The sequence below is a fragment of the Trichomycterus rosablanca genome, chromosome 1 (genome assembly GCF_030014385.1).
Source record: "Trichomycterus rosablanca isolate fTriRos1 chromosome 1, fTriRos1.hap1, whole genome shotgun sequence".
In the NCBI taxonomy this organism is placed as follows: domain Eukaryota; kingdom Metazoa; phylum Chordata; class Actinopteri; order Siluriformes; family Trichomycteridae; genus Trichomycterus; species Trichomycterus rosablanca.
The window spans coordinates 79,719,216-79,744,069 of NC_085988.1; the positions used below are offsets into that span (position 1 = coordinate 79,719,216).

At 40.9% G+C, this 24,854-nt stretch overlaps 1 protein-coding gene across 1 annotated transcript in view; it reads right to left on the minus strand.

Moving 5' to 3' along the window:
* LOC134324972 (proton myo-inositol cotransporter-like) overlaps positions 1 to 24,854 on the minus strand; it is a 112,537-nt gene that overhangs the window by 21,762 nt on the left and 65,921 nt on the right. The window lies entirely within an intron of this gene.

Genomic DNA, 24,854 nt, shown 5'->3' on the forward strand with positions numbered 1-24,854 from the left:
CAGAAAAACAGCCCCAAAGCATGATGTTTCCACCCCCATGCTTCACAGTAGGTATGGTGTTCTTGGGTTTTTCTTTTTCCTCCAAACACGACGAGTTGAGTTTTTACCAAAAAGTTCCATTTTGGTTTCATCTGACCACATGATATTCTCCCAATCCTCTTCTGGATCATCCATATGCTCTCTGGCAAACTTCAGACGGGCCTGGACATGTACTGGCTTAAGCAGGGGGACACGCCTGGCACTGCAGGATTTGAGTCCCTCTCGGCGTAGTGTGTTACTGATGGTAGCCTTTGTTACTTTGGTCCCAGCTCTCTGCAGGTCATTCATCAGGTCCCTCCGTGTAGTTCTGGGATTTTTGCTCACCGTTCTCATGATCATTTTGACCCCACGGGATGAGATCTTGACCCCAAGGGAGATTATCAATGGTCTTGTATGTCTTCCATTTTCTTACAATTGCTCCCACAGTTGATTTATTCACACCAACCTGCTTGCCTATTGTAGATTCACTCTTCCCAGCCTGGTGCAGGTCTACAATTTTCTTCCTGGTGTCCTTCGACAGCTCTTTGGTCTTGGCCATGGTTGAGTTTGGAGTCTGACTGTTTGAGGCTGTGGACAGGTGTCTTTTATACAGATAACGAAGGTCAAACAGGTGCCATTAATACAGGTAACGAGTGGAGGACAGAAGAGCTTCTTAAAGAAGAAGTTACAGGTCTGTGAGAGCCAGAAATCTTGCTTGTTTGTTATTGACCAAATACTTATTTTCCACCATAATTTACAAATAAATTCTTTAAAAATCCTACAATGTGATTTCCTGGATTTTTTTTCTAATTTTGTCTCTCATAGTTGAAGTGTACCTATGATGAAAATTACAGACCTCTCTCATCTTTCTAAGTAGGAGAACTTGCTGACTAAATACTTTTTGGCCCCACTGTATATATATATGAGGTACTCACTCAGAAGTTCATGTGACAGTGCCTTCTAGTAACGTTAAGCAGGTATTCTGATATTTCATTGTCTTTAAGTTATCTGAATATTTTACTTAACTAAAATATTGTAGTATAATAATAATGATCTGGCTAGTGCAGTGTGGGGGAGGGGGGTGCTGCAGTGCGGTGGGGTTTGAGTTTATGTCGTGGAGGCCCCTCTGCCATGGGCCACAGTGCACCTGCCCCCCCTTGTCCCCCCAGTAGTCACGCCCCTGCCCACATTACTGCACCATCATAACACCCCAAAATACACTCTGATACACAGTGGATTCAGAAAGTATTCAGACCCCTTGACATTTTAATTCTGTAGAATTTATTTTAAACAGACATAATTGCCATTTTTACCATCAGTCTATACTTATTCATCCATAATGTAAAGGTGGGATGTGGGATAGTGTCAGAGCGTAAGCTATCTGGTAAGCCAGAAGAAATCATAGTGGGTTAAGGTGAACATGAACATGATTGGTTGATTTGATAAATTAGCTAAGAGCTAAAAGAGGCAAGAGTGCTAGGTGGACGTGGGATTGAATATGACATCAACCAATGTGACACCATTCTCCCTCAAGCCCTGTCTACAAAGAGAACAGATCAAGGGATGCCAGATCCATTTAAAGCTGCAGTGCTTTTAGTTTTTACCTTTTGGCTTACTCACTCACTGTCTTAACTGCTTATCCAATTGGGGGGGGGGGGGGGAGGGGGACACATACACACACCCATTCGCCTACAGGGCAATTCAGTGTCTCTAATTAACTTGACTACATATTCTTTGGACTGTGGGAGGAAACCCGAGCTCCCGGAGGAAACCCACACAGACACGGGGAGAACATGCAAACTCCGCACAGAAAGGACCCGGATCGCCCAGGCTGGGGATAAAGCCTGGCTTAGAGTTTACTTTATAGATAAAAAAAAAAATCAATTTTCATTAGATTGGTTGAACAGGGAATCATGACTTTGTTGTATGTGGTATGTGCTGGAAAAGTGCTCTACTGTAGAACCATGACACAGTCACTACAGTTTTGTAAGACCAGACTGGGGGACCAGTGACAGGACAGGAGATCACTGGGAGTCAAAGGTTTTTGTTTCTAAAAAACCTTACAAAAATGGTGTTTTTATTTTTAAGGGGGGCAGAAAAAAGTGAAAAAGAGACTAGTTGCTTCCCAAATCCTCCAACAGCTCTAAAGAAAAGCAGCTATTGTGCATGATTACACACGTTATACACACTAACAACACAGTCATTTTCTTTGTGAAAATTATATTCTTTTAGAAACATTGATCTTTATGTAAATATTTGCTCAGCTTATTAATTATACTAACAATATACACTGATCAGCCATAACATTAAAACCACCTCCTTGTTTCTACACACACTGTAGCTTTATCAGCTCCACTTACTGTATAGAAGCACTTTGTAGTTCTACAATTACTGACTGTAGTCCATCTGTTTCTCTACATACTTTTTTAACCTGCTTTCACCCTGTTCTTCAATGGTCAGGACCCCCACAGGACCACCACAGTGTAGGTATTATTTAGGTGGTGGATGATTCTCAGCACTGCAGTGACACTGACATGGTGGTGGTGTGTTAGTGTGTGTTGTGCTGGTATGAGTGGATCAGACACAGCAGCGCAGCTGGAGTTTTTAAATACCATGTCCACTTACTGTCCACTCTATCAGACACTCCTACCTAGTTGGTCCACCTTGTAGATGTAAAGTCAGAGACGATCGCTCATCTATTGCTGCTGTTTGAGTTGGTCATCTTCTAGACCTTCATCAGTAGACACAGGACGCTGCCCATGGGGCGCTGTTGGCTGGATGTTTTTGGTTGGTGGACTATTCAGAGTCCAGCAGTGACAGTGAGGTGTTTAAAAACTTCATCAGCATTGCAGTGTCTTATCCACTCATACCAGCACAACACACACTAACACACCACCATCATGTCAGTGTCACTGCAGTGCTGAGAATGATCCACCACCTAAATAATACCTGCTCTGTGGTGGTCCTAGTGGGCTAAAACAGCATGCAGAGAAACAGATGAACTACATTCAGTAATTGTAGAACTACAAAGTGCTTCTATATGGTAAGTGGAGTTGATAACATGGGCAGTGAGTGTAGAAACAAGGAGGTGATTTTAATGTTATGGCTGATCAGTGTACATTTAATGTAGAACATTTTAAACAGTATAGAATGTTTAAACAACATTAATGGTATACTGATTTGTCATGTATTTATTAGACAATGTGGATTCGTACGTAGCCAAAGATGCTGTTAGGCTTGTACTCTGGATATAAGAACTAAAAGCAAAATCCCCAAATCCCAGAATCCCACACTGATCGACTGTGTGAGCCCATCATAACACCAGAGCTAAAGAAAAGCTCAAGGCTTTAGTCAACACACGTTGTAGCTAATAGTCAGAAAACATCCTACACTGTAAAAAATCCAGGCATGAATAAATGAAAATCTGGTTATGATGAAGTCATGCTGTGAGGATCATTTTAAACCACAGAACAATAAGTGTCCAAGATTTATAAGCCAGAGTGTGACTCCCGGTCTAATTATTGCAATTAAAGCAGCCGTTTGAACTCCCCGCAGGGGGACGGGAGCTCAGCTGTGGGTTTATTCAGGCTAATCAATGCAAACAGAACTTTCTATTGTTCAACAAAACTCAGAATATTCAGCTCTAAAGCTCGCAAAGACTAACAGGGTAAAAAGAAAGTGTTCAACTGTTAAAGTCTCAGTACCTGCTGTACCAACATTCCAATTATATGCTCACTGGGTGGTACTCTCAAAAGTCTAATACAAGTTTTATACACATATACAGAAACAATCTTTGCAACATTGCTGTGAAACTCCAGGCGCCAAGAGACTGAATCGTGACATAATCTAGATCCACCAAGACAAAGTTTGCCATGATTCAGAAGCTGCTTCCCAAAGTCAAGGAAGTTTTACCCCATTCCATTAACTTATAGGCTACTGTGTCATGAAGAATCTTAAAGCAGGGGTCCAAGTCATCCATATTCCAGCAGCTACTGATAATGGCAGACCTGTTTTTGGTGGATCTTGGATTACATCTGACACAGTTTTTAGGATGATTGGTGAATCACGTTCACATGCTTAATGATAAATAAATAAAACTCAACAACAGATCAGATGTGAAGTGGAAAATACAGTCTAATACTAAACTAACACTATTCTTTTTCTTATTATTATTATCATTAGTAGTAGTTTTCTTCTTACTATTATTATCATCATTAGTATTTACATTTTCAGCATTTAGCAGACGCTTTCATCAGGGACCCAACAGTGGCAACTTGGTGGTGGCGGGGCTTGAACCGGCAACCTTCTGATCACTAGTCCTGTACCTTAACCTTAATCTTTTTCTTATTGTAGTTATTATTATTATTATTATTATTATTATTATTATTAGTAGTAGTAGTAGTAGTAGTAGTATAATTCTTATTATTATTATTATTATTATTGGTAATAGTAGTAGTATTCTTCTTATTATTAGTATTCTTATTATTATTAGTAGTAGTATGCTTCTTCTTCTTCTAATTATTATTAATATTCTTCTTCTTCTTCTTATTATTATTAGTAGTAGTATTCTCACTCACTCGCTTTTCAATGGGCGCAAGGCACACAGTAACACCCTAAACGGGGCGCCAGTCCATCGCAGGGCAGACACACACACACATACACACATATACACACACCATTCACCTATAGGACAATTCAGTGTCTCCAATTAACCTGACTGCATGTTTTTGGACTGTGGGAGGAAACCGGAGCTCCCGGAGGAAACTCCACACCTGGGGATCGAACCCAGGACCTTCTTGCTGTGAGGCGACAGTGTCACCCACTGAGCCCCTAGTAGTATTCTTCTTTTTCTTCTTCTTATTATTAGTATTCTTCTTTTTCTTCTTCTTCTTCTTCTTCTTCTTCTTCTTCTTATTATTATTATTATTATTATTATTGTTATCATTATTATTATTATTATTAATAGTATTCTTCTTCTTCTTAGTATTCTTCTTCTTCTATTATTATTATTAGTAGTAGTATTCTTCTTCTTATTATAATTAGTATTATTATTATTAGTAGTAGTATTCTTATTCTTATTATTAGTATTCTTCATCTTTGTTTTATTATTATTATTATTGGTAATAGTAGTAATAGTATTTTTCTTCTTCTTAGTATTATTATTAGTAGTAGTGTCTTCTTCATCTGTTCTTCTTTTTATTGTTATTATTATTACCATTATTAGTAGTAACAGCAGTAGTAGTAGTATTTTATTCCTTCGTTCTTCTTCTTCTTCTTTTTATTATTGTATGGATAATGTTATTTCAGAACATCTGCTGTTTTAGTGGTACAGGTGTTAAGTTTAAATTTGGTTAAGTTTAAGGTTACTCTGTACTGAAATCAGACTAAATGACATTGAAAGAGTAAAAAATCAAGCTGCATTTAGAAGAAAGAAATTTCCTGGTGGATTCAGCGGTGATAAAAGCCTAGGCCCGGTTCCTGAGGGCAGACTGCTGTGAGTTCAGAGATCCTGCCGTGCCCCTCATCAAACCTCCTCCCAGTAACAAGAACACATTCTCTAATTGGCTCAGTCAGCGGCCCACAGTCTCTCGGTTAAAAGCTTCCGAGTGAGTGGGGAGTAAAGAGAGATAAATCAGTACATTTGAACTAAACACACATATCAGTGTGTGTGTGTGTGTGTGTGTGGAGGGGGGGGGGGGGGGGGGGGGCTGTTAAGAACAAGTACAGATACCAGTCTTCACCATGGAAACTGTGCTTTTAAATGAAACTCAGCATGGAAGAGCTCAATACTTCTGGTATTCAATACTTCTGAAACTGGACGTATATTACCAACATTTGTTGCTAAAATGAGCTAAGCTAATATTTGTTTTATTAGGACAAATATTGGAGAAACATTTGGTAGCAGTAAGAAGCTCAGTGACATGGTGTTGCCATCAGATGCCAACTCTCCAACAAGTCAAGTGTTTAAACCTCAGCTAGGACAATTCCATTCATGTAAAGCTGAAATATTGCAGGGGCGGCACGGTGGCTCAGTGGGTAGCATTGTCACCTCACAGCAAGAAGGTCCTGGGTTCGATCCCCAGGAGGGGCGGTCTGGGTACTTTCTGTGCGGAGTTTGCATGTTCTCCCCGTGTCTGTGTGGGTTTCCTCCGGGAGCTCGGGTTTCCTCCCACAGTCCAAGAACATGCAGTCAGGTTAATTGGAGACACTGAATTGCCCTATTGGTGAATGGGTGTGTGTGTATGTGTGTCTGCCCTGCGATGGACTGGCGCCCTGTCCAGGGTGTTACTGTGTGCCTTGTGCCCATTGAAAAGCTGGGATAGGCTCCAGCAAGCCCCCCCCCTGCGACCCTAATTGGAGAAGCGGTTAAGAGAGTGAGTGAGTGAAATCTTGCACAGGATGAAGTGTTGGCATGAGTGGTGTAAAGCACACTGCCACTGGACTTTTAGTGTTTCAACCTGTATCACACATTTCCTCCTGCAGTCAGGTAGGATCAGTCAGGCTTTGCCACCTGAATTCAAAGTGCCAATTGTACATTTTTGGCAAACGTGAAATGCCTCAGATAGCCAATCAAGTGATAGCACAGATGAGATTCGAACCTGGATCTCAGCAATGGTGGGCTAGCGTAAATTGAATGCTGCACCACCCATGCACCCCTTTTCTTTCTTAATAGGCCCTCAAATTCATTCATTAATGTATTGTCTGTTTTACCATCGGTTCATGCTGGTCAGGATTGCAGTGGGTCAGATTCATTGGCCAAAAGGCAGGAGACACGCTGGACACACACACACATACACACTTAAGTCACACACACACACACACACATGCACACTTAGGGCAATTATTAGTGGCAGTTGTAGCCTAGCGGTTAAGGTACTGGACTAGTAATCAGAAGGTTGCTGTTTCAAACCCCACCACTGCCAGGTTGCCACTAATGGGCTCTTAAGCAAGGCCCTTAACCCTCAGATGATTAGATTGTATACTGTCACAGTTCTTAAAGTCGCTTCGGATAAAAGCGTCCACTAAATGCTGAAAATGAAAATGTAAATGTTATTAGTAGTAATTGGCCGGACTGCATGTCTTTGGACTTGTGGGAGGAAACTGGAACACCCAGAGGAAACCCACACAGACACAGAAAGAACATGCAAACTCCACACAGACCCTGGCTGTCCGGCTGGGTCAAGCCAGGTAAAATGTGTTTGTGTAGCACTTTTTGTAATAGACGTTGACTGAAAAATAATAAAAAAAACCCTAATGAGCGAGCCAAGGGCGACAATGGCAAGCAAAAACCTCTGTAATAAAAAATTATGGAGGAAAAAGGAAGAATCCTTGAGAGGAACCAGACTCAATAGGGACCTTCATCCTCCTTATGTGGCCTGGAGGATAATTTGAATAAATTAGTAGGCTAGGGAATAGAACCCAGGCCCTTCTTACTGTGAGGCAAAAGCATGACAAATCCTGGTGCTTGGGTGGCGCGGCGGTAAACTAGCGCACCAGAGCTGACATCTCAAACTCGTTGGTTGTTCAGCTCAGTTGGCTGTTGTTCAGGGAGGGTGCCGAAGGGGACTCCTCATAACTGATGCGATTGTAACTTCTGCTGGCTGATTGATGGTGCCTGCACAGGGGAGGGGGATAATGGGATCAGGGAGTGTCTCTCCGTACACAAAGCTGATCCACATATGAACTCGTGCAGGTGAAAAGATGCAGTCGATACTGCACACGTGTCGGAGGGGGCGTGTGTTAGTCACGGCTCTCCTCAGTCAGTAGAGGAAGTGTAATGCAATAGGGTGATTGGATACAACTAGATTGGGAGGAAAATTGGGGAAAAAATTAAATCCATCAGTCAAACGGAGACAAATCCTAGACTGTGGTGATTATTTATGTAAAAAGCACATGGCATATAACTGAATCTGTCAAAGTGAGAGACCTCCAGCAGAGACGGTTATGTAAAACAGTTTTTAACCCATCTGGACTAAAACCCTGATGAGAGCAGGTAAACAGGGACCGCCTGAATATGTAAAGTGAACCGAAAGGCATTTCAGACATGATGAAGCATGTCATTTTCACAGCTGGACCTCTCAACATGGTGACAAGAGACACTGACGATTTTATGACATTAAAGAGAAGAAAGCAGGTGAAGATGCTGTTTTACAATACGTGACTAAATGTATCTGGACGCTTCTTCTAATTTCTGGGCTTGAAACCAGATTAATAAAATCAGTAATAAAATTCAATCGTATGTTTTATGGAAAGAGGTACTTCTATTTACCCTGCCAGCATGACTGTGCCCAGTGCACAAAGCAAGGTGTGTTAGGAGGGTCCAGTCGAAAAGGGACACACAGCATATGGTTCTAGGCTCTTACAAAGCATCATGCTGGACACTGGGCACTGGGACAAAATGTTCTGGACACCCTCCTTCTTAATGTCGCAGACCTTGACATCCTCACTAATACTTGCTGTTGGTCCACTGAGAGGCTCACCAGGCCGAGTGTGGAGACAGAAATGGATAAGAAGCCATTGTCCACACAGAGCAGGAGGACTTGTGCTAGAATGATAATAAGTAAAATTCCAGTGAGTCGACATGGCTGGGGAGAAGATGATCTTTGTCATTGTCAAATGTCATGACAACTGTGTTTGTGTGTGTGTGTGTGTGTGTGTGTGTGTGTGTGTGTGTGTGTGTGTGAATAGTATCATGGGTGTAAGTGACATTCTAAGTCAGAGATAAATCCAGACTGAAAGATCTTGTTTAATATTGTTGAATACTGATTTACAAGAGGTGCTCAGGTGGTGCAGTGGGATATTACACTAGCCCACCATTGCCATTCGCAGTCTGGATATATATATGTAGATAAGATTGGCTATGTCTGAGGGGGTTGGATCAGTGGCGTAACTACGAGCTCATGGGCCCCAGTGCAAAAAAAAATGTGGGCCCCCTGAACAAATTTCATATATACAGTGTATCACAAAAGTGAGTACACCCCTCACATTTCTGCAGATATTTAAGTATATCTTGTCATGGGACAACACTGACAAAATGACACTTTGACACAATGAAAAGTAGTCTGTGTGCAGCTTATATAACAGTGTAAATTTATTCTTCCCTCAAAATAACTCAATATACAGCCATTAATGTCTAAACCACCGGCAACAGGGTGGAGTACACCCCTTAGTGAAAGTTCCTGAAGTGTCAATATTTTGTGTGGCCACCATTATTTCCCAGAACTGCCTTAACTCTCCTGGGCATGGAGTTTACCAGAGCTTCACAGGTTGCCACTGGAATGCTTTTCCACTCCTCCATGACGACATCACGGAGCTGGCGGGTTTTCGAGACTTTGCGCTCCTCCACCTTCCGCTTGAGGATGCCCCAAAGATGTTCTATTAGGTTTAGGTCTGGAGACATGCTTGGCCAGTCCATCACCTTTACCCTCAGCCTCTTCAATAAAGCAGTGGTCGTCTTAGAGGCGTGTTTGGGGTCATTATCATGCTGGAACACTGCCCTGCGACCCAGTTTCCGGAGGGAGGGGATCATGCTCTGCTTCAGTATTTCACAGTACATATTGGAGTTCATGTGTCCCTCAATGAAATGTAACTCCCCAACACCTGCTGCACTCATGCAGCCCCAGTTCATGGCATTCCCACCACCATGCTTGACTGTAGGCATGACACACTTATCTTTGTACTCCTCACCTGATTGCCGCCACACATGCTTGAGACCATCTGAACCAAACAAATTAATCTTGGTCTCATCAGACCATAGGACATGGTTCCAGTAATCCATGTCCTTTGTTGACATGTCTTCAGCAAACTGTTTGCGGGCTTTCTTGTGTAGAGATTTCAGAAGAGGCTTCCTTCTGGGGTGAAAGCCATGCAGACCAATTTGATGTAGTGTGCGGCGTATGGTCTGAGCACTGACAGGCTGACCCCCCACCTTTTCAATCTCTGCAGCAATGCTGACAGCACTCCTGCGCCTATCTTTCAAAGACAGCAGTTGGATGTGACGCTGAGCACGTGCACTCAGCTTCTTTGGACGACCAACACGAGGTCTGTTCTGAGTGGACCCTGCTCTTTTAAAACACTGGATGATCTTGGCCACTGTGCTGCAGCCTAGTTTCAGGGTGTTGGCAATCTTCTTGTAGCCTTGGCCATCTTTATGTAGCGCAACAATTCGTCTTTTAAGATCCTCAGAGAGTTCTTTGCCATGAGGTGCCATGTTGGAACTTTCAGTGACCAGTATGAGTGTGAGAGCTGTACTACTAAATTGAACACACCTGCTCCCTATGCACACCTGAGACCTAGTAACACTAACGAGTCACATGACATTTTGGAGGGAAAATGACAAGCAGTGCTCAATTTGGACATTTAGGGGTGTAGTCTCTTAGGGGTGTACTCACTTTTGTTGCCGGTGGTTTAGACATTAATGGCTGTATATTGAGTTATTTTGAGGGAAGAATAAATTTACACTGTTATATAAGCTGCACACAGACTACTTTTCATTGTGTCAAAGTGTCATTTTGTCAGTGTTGTCCCATGAAAAGATATACTTAAATATCTGCAGAAATGTGAGGGGTGTACTCACTTTTGTGATACACTGTATATACTGTATATTCATTCTACAGTATATATACAGGGGTTGGACAAAATAACTGAAACACCTGTCATTTTAGTGTGGTAGGTTTCATGGCTAAATTGGACCAGTCTGGTGGCCAATCTTCATTAATTGCACATTGCACCAGTAAGAGCAGAGTGTGAAGGTTCAATTAGCAGGGTAAGAGCACAGTTTTGCTCAAAATATTGCAATGCACACAACATTATGGGTGACATACCAGAGTTCAAAAGAGGACAAATTGTTGGTGCACGTCTTGCTGGTGCATCTGTGACCAAGACAGCAAGTCTTTGTGATGTATCAAGAGCCACGGTATCCAGGGTAATGTCAGCATACCACCAAGAAGGACAAACCACATCCAACAGGATTAACTGTGGACGCAAGAGGAAGCTGTCTGAAAGGGATGTTCGGGTGCTAACCCGGATTGTATCCAAAAAACATAAAACCACGGCTGCCCAAATCACGGCAGAATTAAATGTGCACCTCAACTCTCCTGTTTCCACCAGAACTGTCCGTCGGGAGCTCCACAGGGTCAATATACACGGCCGGGCTGCTATAGCCAAACCTTTGGTCACTCGTGCCAATGCCAAACGTCGGTTTCAATGGTGCAAGGAGCGCAAATCTTGGGCTGTGGACAATGTGAAACATGTATTGTTCTCTGATGAGTCCACCTTTACTGTTTTCCCCACATCCGGGAGAGTTACAGTGTGGAGAAGCCCCAAAGAAGCGTACCACCCAGACTGTTGCATGCCCAGAGTGAAGCATGGGGGTGGATCAGTGATGGTTTGGGCTGCCATATCATGGCATTCCCTTGGCCCAATACTTGTGCTAGATGGGCGCGTCACTGCCAAGGACTACCGAACCATTCTGGAGGACCATGTGCATCCAATGGCGGTGCCGTGTATCAGGATGACAATGCACCAATACACACAGCAAGACTGGTGAAAGATTGGTTTGATGAACATGAAAGTGAAGTTGAACATCTCCCATGGCCTGCACAGTCACCAGATCTAAATATTATTGAGCCACTTTGGGGTGTTTTGGAGAAGCGAGTCAGGAAACGTTTTCCTCCACCAGCATCACGTAGTGACCTGGCCACTATCCTGCAAGAAGAATGGCTTAAAATCCCTCTGACCACTGTGCAGGACTTGTATATGTCATTTCCAAGACGAATTGACGCTGTATTGGCCGCAAAAGGAGGCCCTACACCATACTAATAAATTATTGTGGTCTAAAAACAGGTGTTTCAGTTATTTTGTCCAACCCCTGTATATTCTCAACATATTCATGTTGAGACTTGACCGTGCACGGCATCTCTCATTAAGACAGCGTTTCTCAAATGTAACCGAGCGTCGTAGTGATGCACTTTCTTAATAAAGAAATAAATACACGGTATATTCACAAGTTGTCGGGAGCAGAACACTTTTATTACTTTTTCTGTTACGGTACCGAATAGCGGACAGCTAGAGTCGTTAGCCAAGCATGCTATTCCATGAACTATGGAAGCCCCAAAGGGTCAAAACACACTCACTTCGTGTAGAAACGTCCATCAAACCATTGTCACGATACAACCACAGAAAAGTCTGTTACAATAACTACGCCTTATCCCACCTAAAGCACCGCTGATCTACAATGTTTGCTGATGGAGAAATTTTTACCTACAATCTGACATTTATACGAAGTCAAGGGTCTCTGCTGGATAGTATTACTGCCTAGTATGTGAGTGAATAAAACTCCCTTACAGTTTTCTCTTGTCCCAGCAGTTTTTAACATAAGTACATTTAGCATAAATTGTGTTCACCATTTTAATTGTAACATTTCACTTAAAAAACCTTGTTTTCTATAACATTTACAAAGATTTTTTTTTAATGCGATTAATCACGATTAACTATATGAAATTCTGAGATATATATATACAGTATATATATATATATATATATATAACATTAGTCACTTGCTACTCTAGCCAGCGGGCATGCTACGGGTCTTTTGCTGCGTGTGGTGGTGGAGGTGTGGGAATAAAGCCACATGACAAGGTAGAGTTAACTGTTTAGTCAGAACTTCAATGAGCGTTACAACACTTTAGACTGCCTAGCTCCAGCACTCAAACTACCTATTAGGTTCAATGCTGGGGCCATACGGCGAGTCTCATATACAAAACTAACTAACTGCAGAATGTCCGAACGCACATGTATTAACCAGGTGCTGCTTTCTGATTGGCTGAGGTGTCAATGTCACTTACATATCGCCGCTACAATATTGTAATATAATAATAACGACCTGGCAAGTGCAGCCAACGGGGGGCAGTGCGGTGGGGTTTGAGTTCATGTCGTGGAGGGCCCCTGGGTTGGATGGCCAAAGCTCAGGGTGTTCCTGTCTTGCGGCCAGTGTTTCCCGGCTGAACCGGACCTGCCGCCACTCTGACCAGAATAAAGCGTTAGAAGAAAATGTAATAAAAGGGAAATGATTTAGAAGAACATCACAGAGTGATGAAGATTAAGTCTTGATATTAATGCTGGTTTATTTATCTGTTTATCTCATCCAGGAAGGAACAAGTTTGCATACATTTTCAGGATCTTGTTTTTATTTAAATATTGTTGGAGGCTAATGCATGCACTTATGCTAATGAGAGTATAAAGTCTGTAGAAACATGAATAAAACTGTTATGTCTTGATTCTTGTGCTCCTCAGTAATAAAGAAGTCAAAAGTTTTCATACACTATTACGGTACATGTCATAGCACACTTGTACCGTAACTGTTCAGTGACTAAATAATGAGAGAACAGACAAGATAAAACATTAAAGAATTGCAATTCTTTCATACATTCATTGTGTCATATAGAAAGTCATAGAAAGTCATAGAAAGTCATATAGAACACTTTTGGTTCTCGTCAGTTTGAATCTGGCAGGCTGAGTGCCTACACAAACAATGATTGGCTTGTTGTTCAGGGAGTGTGCTGGAGAGGATTCCTCATAATTGAAGAAATTATGACCTTAGTAAAAAAGTAAAAAAGTAAAATATTAAAATGACTAAAACTGTGCATTGAAAATAACAGAGCCAGGAATTTGGATTTAAAGTCTATCGTAGATGATTTTGCAAGTGCAAGGCAGGCCACAGAAACTTCTGAGTGAGCACCTTTAATTCATTCTGATCAGCTATCAGCATACAGCATTTATATTTATAAAATGGATCGTTCCGGTCCTAAAATCTGATTGGCTGAGCCCCGTTCGAAGCCGTTGTAAAATCCCCGATAAACGCACACCTATGAACACCTCACATCATTCCATATTAATACGTCACTGAAAAGAAAAAGTGAATGTTATGTTCGCCCTCATGTTGCCTAGCAACACTGTTAACGAACTACCTGGGGTCGCGGAAGAATGCTTTTTGTAAGTGTTTTTGTAAATAAAAACATTTTTTATTTTTTTATTTTTGATTTTATCACGGGGAAAGACGTTTTAGGCACTCGGCTTCGCGCCCTGCCAAAACAACCTTCCCCGTGATAAAATCATAGCAGTAACGCACGGTCTCGAGTGGCTTATTGCTTCTATATATATGAAATTTGTTGAGGGGGCCCATGAGCTCCTAGTTACGCCACTGCACATATGAACTCGGTTCGCACAGGTGAAAAGATGCAGTCGGATGCACACGTGTCAGAGGGGGCGTGTGCTAGTTGCGGCTCTCCTTAACCAGGATGGAGGTCAATGTCAGTAGAGAGGAAGCGTAATGCAATCGGGCAATTGGATACGACTAGATTGGGATGAAAATGCAAAAAAAAAAAAAAAAAAAAAACTTTTGGTTAAATGTCCCTTTCGATAGCCATCAAGTAACATCTGGCACAACTGGTAAAATCTTTGACCACTCGGAAGAATTTTCTTCTCCTCCTTCATCTTGTAGAGATGAGGACCATCACAAAATGGTGAGGCCACAGACATTTTTGCTTGCAAAGACTGTGCCTTTTGTAGATCCACTGTTTATACCCTGTTACCAGTTCACCTGCTTATTGGAATGTTTTTAAACAGTGTTTCTCAAATCATGGTTTGAATTCTGGGGGGGAGGGGTATCTCCAAATTAATACTTGGACCTCCAAGAAGAGGTAAAACAACCATTCGGGTGGGTCGTTTGTTAACTAAACTCTAACTTTAGGCAAATCTTAGAAACTAGCTGATGTTAGCATTCATCAATATGCAATTACCCACTTATTGTTTTGTATATAGACGTAGTCCTTCCTGCTTTAAGGTCGTCCTGATGTTAGCATTCATCAATATGCAGTTGACACAATTTAATTCAGAATCTCAGAAAGCAATAAAGTATATTAAACAAGCTGAATATTTAACATACATTAACATACAGCACCGTCTCTGGCTTGCACATTTGCAATCTTAATGAAGATGCGACCAATAATTGGAGTGAAGTCAGACAAACGAGATGGGACATGGTACGATCCACTTTAGGGGTGTCTGAAATTATATTCTTTCAGGCATGAATATGGAAAATATTAGGGCTGGCTCAATACCACTTTTTCATGTCCGATACTGCAAATTGAGTATCTGCCGATACCGAAAGCAATCCGATATCGTCATTTCTCCTCTCAAACAACTAAGCAGTAATAATACACATCTCAATGCACCATGGGTAAACTAGCTATCTAAATAACAACGCTCAGACTGTGAAACAAATATTCTAAAGGAATAAATACAGAACCTACAACATCACACTTATACATAACTGCTGTTTTTATTTCAACTTTTACACACAGAACATTTAGCAGCATTTTTGGTTTCAGTTACGTTCCAGCTGTTGTTCACGTGACATATCTCACTTACGGCGCGTCATCCAAAGTGTCTACAATTGGAAGATGTGGATGTCAATCAAACGCGATGGACCAATTAGAATTGACGCAGAGTTGATTTTCCGTTAAAGTTCTGTCACCTTTTTAGATTATTAAACCCTGCTGGATTTTGAAGAGGACGTCTGTGGCTAAACAGGAACGGTGTAGTTTGTTTTATTTTATAACAATAATGGATTAATGGTTGATGATGTGAGAGATCTCTGAGCCAGGACAAGAAGTTTTCTTTATCTCAGGAGAACGATTTATCATTTATAAAGATTTATTATTATTATTATTATTTATTATTATTTATAAAGATTATAAATTTTTATTGTGTTTAAACAGTGTTTTTAGATGTGGCAGTAGTAGATGATTTTTTTAAATGCTAAAAGTTGAAGTAGATCAGTGTGTTTCAATTTCTAAATGGCATTCTGAATGAGTTGTAGATCAGTGGCACATGTTCATGATGTCATCAAGAGTAGGTGGCAATAAACGGCGCTATGGAACGTATCTTCGTGTGTTATTTGCTTTACACACAAACAATGGCCTTATTTACATTGTGTTATTTACATTAAGTGTTATTTACATTAAGCAACAGTATCGGATCGGATTACACGTTTTTTTCTTTCCGATATCCGATCCAGTGATTTGGGCCAATATCGGACCGATACCGAGTATCGGATCGGTGCCAGCCCTGGAAAATATACGTATAAAGTTGACCCCCCCATTGTCACTGTATATTTCACACTCTGACTTATATATTCTATACATTTTCACTCTTATTTTGCCTCTGGCCCAACGTTTCTTAAGTGTGTTTCAGACATTAAACACAAAACGTGTTTATATTCACAATATACAATCATGTTAGTCAGCCAAAACATTAAAATCATGTTTTTGTACTTTCGTCAGTTAAATAAAGGTTCAAGAGAGAACCAATAAAACAAAATGATGCATTCAACCCACAAGGTCTGTTGCTGAATGCTAAGTACAGTGGGGATTTCATATTGTATGAGCAGCCATCAGGTAAATATCATTCTGTTTGAAAATTGTTTTGCATTTTATAACAGCGGGCAAATATATGGTGCACCCTATGGTGCAAAAACATTGTTTTCTGTTGATGCTTTCTGGAGTATTATTCTCTTCTATTTGCTGGTAAAATTATCCAATAGTGGTTTAATAAACATCAGGATAAAGTTACACACATTCAGTGTGATGTACTCTATCCACCAGATTTAACCCCAACTGAAGCTATTTAGGAAATTATGGAGGGTCAATACTGACTGTAAGTTCTCAACAAGTCCCACCACAAACCATTTAGACCTTAACCATAGATATAAGATTTCCAAAAAGGATTAAAGCTCTTCCAGATGAAAAGGGTCGTCCTACTCCTCATTAGCTCATTGTACATATATTTTATCCAAAACCTGAATATATTTTTGAGTGAGATAAAGAGAGCTGCCTCTGGAGACCTGACCCATTTTTCTAATGAAAGAGAATGAGCACGACACCACACACAGATGTGACACAGCAGAAGAGACTGAAAAAAATCTGCACCCATTCACCCATTGTGAGTGAGTCCACACTTACACATTCACAATATCATAGCAAGGCCAGTTTAAAGACATGGAGGTTCAACTCATAGATAGTTAGATAGACAGACAGACAGACAGACAGGTAGGTAGGTAGGTAGATAGATAGACAGACAGGTAGGTAGGTAGATAGACAGACAGATAGACAGATATATAGATAGATTGATGATAGATAGATAAATATAGACAGACAGATAGATATATAGATAAATAGATAGACAGACAGACAGACAAATAGACAGACAGACATACATATAGATGGATAAATAAATAGATAGATAGATGCACAGATAATAGATAGACAGACAGACAGACAGATAGATAGATAGACAGATAGACAGATATATAGATAAATAGATAGATAGACAGACAGACATATAAATGGATAGATAATCAGATAGATAGATGCACAGATAGATACTGTAGATAGATAGACAGACTGTCTCTTGGCACCTCACACTTCTCTTATCAGTGACAAGTTGACACTTTTTTTTCTAAGTGGAATCTTGTTTATGGGGGAGAGGGGGTGGACTCTCCTACCAATCAGATGGGTATATTAATGGGTCAAAGGTTCAAGGGGGATGGTCAACAACAAATTGCTATGGTAACTTTACCCATTCAGGCAGGCTATGGGGGCTATGATACTCCTTAAGTGGTACAGTACTAAAGTAGCCTGTAAGCATTTGCATTTTAATAATAATATAACTATATTTTGTTGTTGTTTTGCTTACAAGAAAATATGCTGCATTACTAATCTATACCACTACTACTGATAATAATAATAATAGCATGTGCATGAAATCAGCCACTTAACGAACACCAGTGTGTTTAACCGCTTGTTTATTGGATTATTTAACTTATTACTTAGATTCACGGACTGGAGTGAAGCCAGTTCAGCCAAATCATCTGAGTCTGCTCACTCGCCTTGTGCAGCCAATCAGAGGACTCATAGGATCCGGGTTAATTGAGATTTCGGACTCGTGATTCCTGATTCAGTACAAAGATTTAAATCATTAACCCAGGTGATTCAGGAACCGCCCAGCTCTATTCCAGACTTAATTTCTCATAAACCTTCAGTACGTCATCTAACATAAGCAACCTACCCGTGTTAAGTGTAGCATACAACCTAATACATAGCCAGCATAGTTAGCATCACCCATGCTAAATGTGGACAATGCTCTAGCATCCATAACAATGATCTCACAGAAGAGTTTATAGTAAATATGCTAAGCTTGTCCTGAGGTGGTGATAAGCATGAGCTGTTTAGCAAAAGAAGGTAATAAACAAAGACAATAAATGAGCAATCCAGGGACAGGTTTAGCAGGGGATTATGGGAGAGGAGTGTGCTTTTTGGAGCTTGAAAAGCAGAAACATTAGCATAGTCTAATTACAATGGTACTCTGTGTGCACCTCTAGGCTGAAAAAGGAATAAGCGCAGAAAATTAGAAAAATCTAACCAGGAATCACTCTTCACGACCACAACACATAACATCACACTTTTCTTTGTGAATATTTTTAATATACTTTTTATAGTTAATTTTAATATACAACCCCAAATCAGAAAAGGTTGGGACAGCATGGAAATGCAAATAATAAAAAGTTTCTTGAGATATTTCATGTTTTATCTGGTCAACTTAATTTCATTTATTAATACAGTAAAGCATTTACCACTTTGTAATGTTGCTGTTCCTTTTCACCACACTTAAAAGACATTTTGGCACAGAGGAGACCAAGTGATTTAGTGTTTCAGCTTTTATTTTGTGTCATTCTTCCTGCAAACACGTCTTAAGGTGTGCAACAGTACGGGGTCGTCGTTGTTGCATTTTTCATTTCAATATTCTCCACACATTCTCTATTGGGGACAGGTCAGGAACTGCAGGCAGGCCAGTCCACTACCCGTACCCTCTTCTTCCCCAGCCATGTCTTTGTAATGTGTGCAGCATGTGGTTTTGCATCGTCTTGTTGAAAAATTGCATGAACGTCCCTGGAAAAGACGATGTCTTGAAAGCAGCCATCACAGAAGTGTAAATGACCTTTGCCAAGGGCACTGATACGACCCCATACCATGACAGACCCTGGCTTTTGGACTTGTTGCTGATAACAGTCTGGATGGTCCTTTTTGTCTTTGGTCCGGAACACACGGCATCCATTTTTTTCAAAAATACCTGTACTGCTGATTCATCTGACCACAATACATGTTTCCACTGTGTAATGGTCCATCCTAGATGCCTCCAAGCCCAGAGAAGTTGACGCCGCTTCTGGACATGGTTAATATAAGGCTTCTTTTTTGCACAGTAAAGTTTTAAGTATCATTTGTGCATGTAACTCTGTATTGTAGAGCTTGATAAAGGTTTGCCAAAGTAATCCCTCACCCATGTGGTTATATCAGCTATTGTTGAGTGGCGGTTCTTGATGCAGTGCCGTCTGAGGGATCGAAGATCACAGATGCTCAGCTTAAGCTTGCACACTTGGCCTTTACACACTGAAATTCCTCCTGATTCCTTGAATGGTTTAATGATATTATGCACTGTAGAGGGACAAATATGCAAATCCCTTCCAATCTTTCTTTGAGGTTCATTGTTTTTAAACATTTCAATCATTTTCTCACACATTTGTTAATAAACTGGAGATCATCTGATCATCTTTGCTCATCAAAGACTCAGCCTTTCCTGGATGCTGCTTTTGTATCAAACCATGATTACAATCACCTGTTGACATCACCTGTTTAAAATCGCATCATTATTTAGTTTTTTCACCTCATTACTAGGCTTAAACTGCCCCCCTCCCCACTTTTTTTGGAATGTGTTGCAGGCCTAAAATGCAGGAATGGATGTTTATTAATAAATGAAATGAAGTTGAGCAGATAAAACATGAAATATCTCTGGTTCATCCTGTCTGCAATCAAATAAAAGTCAAAGTAAATGTAAGGAACACTGTGTTTTTATTTTATTTGCATTTTCCATACTGTCCCAACTTTTTCTGATTTGGGGTTGTACTTCCAGTGCATATATTTACTTTAAATTAGAAAAAAAGAATAAGTTAAATGAATAGGCCAAAATTATTCAGACAGAAATAAAACTGAAAAACAGTTAGTTTGTTGGAAATCTGTAGACATGAACATATTTAAGATGCCTGGTGTATTGACTTGCTTGTTTCTATAGCATTATGGTTAAATGTTGACCTATTCCTCTTGGAAAACCATGTTCCCTTTTGAAACCCATTGGAACATTTCAGGATTTGAGAAAGAAGTTAGGCTGGGTCATGTAAAAACCTATTTTTATCTAACCAGTTGAGTTACTTTAGCTTTATATTTAGAGTCTTGTTAAAACTGTTTAGTTACTTTAGTTTCATTGCCTCATTTTTTCCTTCAGTGATGTGTAATGCCCATTATGGGGAGAGCTCTTACATCCATACATTCCCTCTTGATCCCTAAGGTCATCTGGGGGCAGGTTCCTGTCTACGCCTCTCACTAGACTCTCCTTAATAGGTGGCAGATCAGTCCTGTAGCTCCTAAGCTCTGGAACACTCTGCCTTGCTCTACTGTTTCTTCACTTAAGTTCCTCCTGAAGACTTTTCTTTCAATCAGTATTTCTGTCCTTCGTCTCCTGTAAAGCGACCTTGAGACTGTGAAAGGGCCTATATAAATAAACTTATTATTGTTATTATCATTATTATGATGCTCCCACGTCGGTACTTCACTCTAAGAATGGTGTTTGAGATCAGCCAAACCTGACGAGCAGAATTACATTCAAAACTTTTAATGTGGGCAGCACAGTGACGCAGTGGGTAGTGCTGTCACCTCCCAGCTAGAAGAGCCTGGGTCCAATTTACTGGCCAAGCGGCCAGGGTCTTTTCTGTATGGAGTTTGCATTTTTTCCCGGTGCTCCTGTCTCCACCCACAAGTCAAAAGACCTGCAGTCAGGTTAATTACAGCTGATAAAAATTGCCCTAAGTGTGCGTGTGAATGTGTGTGAGTGGGTGTCTGCCCTGTGATAGGCTGGTGACCTGTCTGGGGTATTTCCTGCCTTTTGCCCAATGAATCGGACCCACTGCAAACCTGACCAAGATAAAGAGGTGGTAAAACAGATAATAAATAAATGAACTAATGAATAAATGTTTTATTTGGGTTTCATCTGATCAGAGTACATTGTTCCAAAAGTGTTCTGATGAATCTTAAAGACAGCTTGCATGTTCCCTGTAAAAATCTTCCCTGTTATAAGTTTGTAAACATGCTGTTAAATCTCGGAAATGAACCTGTTTAGGTAACCTTTATAAACATTAAGTTAAAAGATGCGTAACGTGACATCTGCTGAATTAATTGAGCAGTGAATCATGTTGATTCTTGACTCTTTCTTCTCGTGATCTGTAAAAGGTTTGGTATTTGTCCATTGTGGGTTTCCTTTGGGTATTGAGTGTTTTTGTCCTAAGTGCAGGGGATGAATTAGCTACTAGATAGATAGACAGACAGACATACAGATAGATGGATGGATAAATGGATGGATGGATGGATGGATGGAAAGATGGAGGGATAGAGATAGATAGATAGATAAATTGATAGATGGGTGGATGGACATATAGATAGATAGATAGATAGATAGATAGATAGATAGATAGATAGATAGATAGATAGATAGATAGATAGATAGATAGATAGATAGATAGATAGATAGATAATAGATAGATAGATAGATAGATAGATAGATAGATAGATAGATAGATAGATAGATAGCCGAAGCCGTAGCTTAACCCACTCAGCCAAAGCGGTCTAGGCGAAACTGCACAAGCTTTTGGCTTAAGGACTGCTGCTGAATAGCCGTAAGGCCAGCGTTAACCCGCTGCTTGCTTAGCAGACGGTGGCTGGCTCCAAATGCTAAAATAAACGGCAACGCGAGGGCTGCACGAAATCGCACCGGCTGTCCCTAACGAAGAAAACCAAAACCCTGGCTTACCTCGGCCTTGCGACCTACACACCCCAACGCTCTAATAGCATCAGGGGTAACCGGGTTTTTCCCTACAAAGAGAGCGGTGGCGTGCAAGAGAGCCAAACAAAGGAAAAAGGTGCGATGCCTGCAGCCTGGCGACGCCCCCTTAAATAGGGAGACGGCAGCTGCAGGTTGTTTGCCCTAACGAGCTGGCCGCCTATTTGAGGCCAAGCTCCTAGTTGTTCTGTAACGCCTGTGACGCTGGAAACTGGTGGTATGTTCACCAGCCGTCGCAGGCACCCTAACAGTTTCTGCACTTTTCAACTATTAATTAAGAATTTCAAAAACACATGACATCACTTTCCTACATGGTCACCTTCTGATGCATTTTCCAGTGTTGTACCAATGTTTTAATGCCGTCAGCAAAAAATGCTTTTGGCTTCCAACAAAAATATGAAGATCTGTTGTATGTTTACATACAGTGATGCTGTTATTACACCTTACTTCCTATAAACACCATCTTAATAGTACAAATGTATGTGAATATGCAGTTTGGAAAGGCACCCATGTCCTCCTGCCACCCCCAGGCTCACTAGCTAACACCAGCAGTCTATGTCTGCTTGCACTTGTCACCGTTAGACCCACAGTGTTTGTATACTTATAGGAAATCCTGTCATCATAGATTTGCTTTTATATTTACAAGAAGGGCATGGTGACGCAGCTGGTGGAGTGGGCGACGCACAGCAACACAGGTCCTCGGAAATGGGTTTGATCCTCGCCTCCAGTCACTGTCTTTAAGCTGACCTTGTTCTATTTTTCCTAGGTCTGTGTAGGATTTCTCCTGGTACCTTCATCATCATGACAGTAGATGGATTGGGTTTTCTGGGTTGTCCTGCAATGGACTGATGACCTGTCAAGGGTGTATTCCTGCTGTGCGCCCAGTGTTTCAGGTTGAGTTATTAACAGTCAGTAAATTCTGCCCCCTAAATCTTCTGAGCATCTCTTATTTCTTTTTCTCTTTTTCTCAGAATTTTTTCCCCAATTTTCTCCCCTAATCTAGTCGTATCCAATTACCCTGGTTGCGTTATGCGTGGATAAGACACAGCAATGCTGATGAAGTTTTTAAACACCTCACTGTCCCTGCTGGACTGAGAATGGTCCACCAACCAAAAATATCCAGCCAACAGCGCCCTGTGACCACTGATGAAGGTCTAGAAGATGACCAACTCAAACAGCAGCAATAGATGAGCGACCGTCTCTGACTTTACATCTACAAGGTGGACCAACTAGGTAGGAGTGTCTAACAGAGTGGACAGTGAGTGGACACGGTATTTAAAAACTCCAGCTGCGCTGCTGTGTCTGATCCACTCATACCAGCACAACAAACACTAACACACCACCACCATGTCAGTGTCACTGCAGTGCTGAGAATGATCCACCACCTAAATAATACCTGCTCTGCAGTGGTCATGTGGGGGTCCTGACCATTGAAGAACAGGGTGAAAGCAGGTTAAAAAGCATGCAGAGAAAAATGGACTACAGTCAGTAATTGTAGAACTACAAAGTGCTTCTATATGGTAAGTGGAGCTGATAAAATGGACAGTGAGTGTAGAAACAAGGAGGTGGTTTTAATGTTAAGGCTGATCAGTGTATAATACAATTTTTTATAATATATTTCATTAGTGGGTCACTTTAAAGCCTGTGTGTGTGTGGGTGTGTGTGTGTGTGTGTGTGTGTGTGTGTGTGTGTGTGTGTGTGTTACAGAGCTAGCATATAATAGCTTCGTGTTGTTTATAGAGTTCCACTACCCCGACTGATGGCTGCCCCTCACACCGAGTGTCAGACAAATCAAGATTCTTTCAGACGTGTCTGCGAAGCCATCTCACCTTCCAGAATGACAGGCGAGACAAAGTAAACACACATCCACGCACCCCCCACACACACCTTCGTTTTTACTTTCCCCTATGCCAAAGTGGTTGCCTAGCAACGGCACACATCCCAAGACTGTGTAAAGCTTGCTTTAAGTAGTTCATCGTACGAGGTGGAGCGAGAGAGATGACGAGAGTGAAGAGAGGTTATGAAAATTAAGCCGAGAGTCACATACAGCTGAGTCATCATCAGCCTGTAGTGTTAATATAGATGTTCAGCATCTCAATAATGATAAGATAAGATGAGACTATATTGTCATTGTAGTTATACAACACAACTTTGGTAGCTCTCAGTGAGACCAGCAGCAATAACAGCAATTATAAACAAGTACAAAATATAATAAGATAAGATAATGAATATAGAAAATGTATAACATCCATACGTATATACAGTATATCTTTTTGTTTTCAAGATATGTAGGTGCGTTGGTACAATTATGTTATTATAACCATCATTAGGACCATCCAACCATCGTCAACATGTGACCATTCATTTGCAATAACCATTTGATACTGATTAGGGTCTTGGGGTGTGTTCGAAAACCTAGTGCGCTCTCTACATAGACAGCGTTTTACGTCATCATACACGCACTCCCGAGAAGGAGACTGTTCGAAATACTAGATGCCTTAATATGATCAAATTTCAATGCTATTTTAACTCGTCAATGACTCATTAGAATCCTCTCTACTTAGGCAGCTGCCTATGCAGGCAGTAAGACAGCAAGGCAGCTCACTAGGTTTTTGAACACACCCTTGGTGTCTCGATCACCTACCTGAGACTAGATTTAAGGTCCAGTCCATCACAGGGCATTAAATAGTCACTTATTGACTTGCTTGGTCACTATCAATCATAAACTTGCATTTATGAGCAGCAGCCTTTATTCATTCATTCATTCATTCATTGTCTGTTTTACCATCGCTTTATCGAGTCGAGATAAATCTGATTCATTGGCATAGAAACAC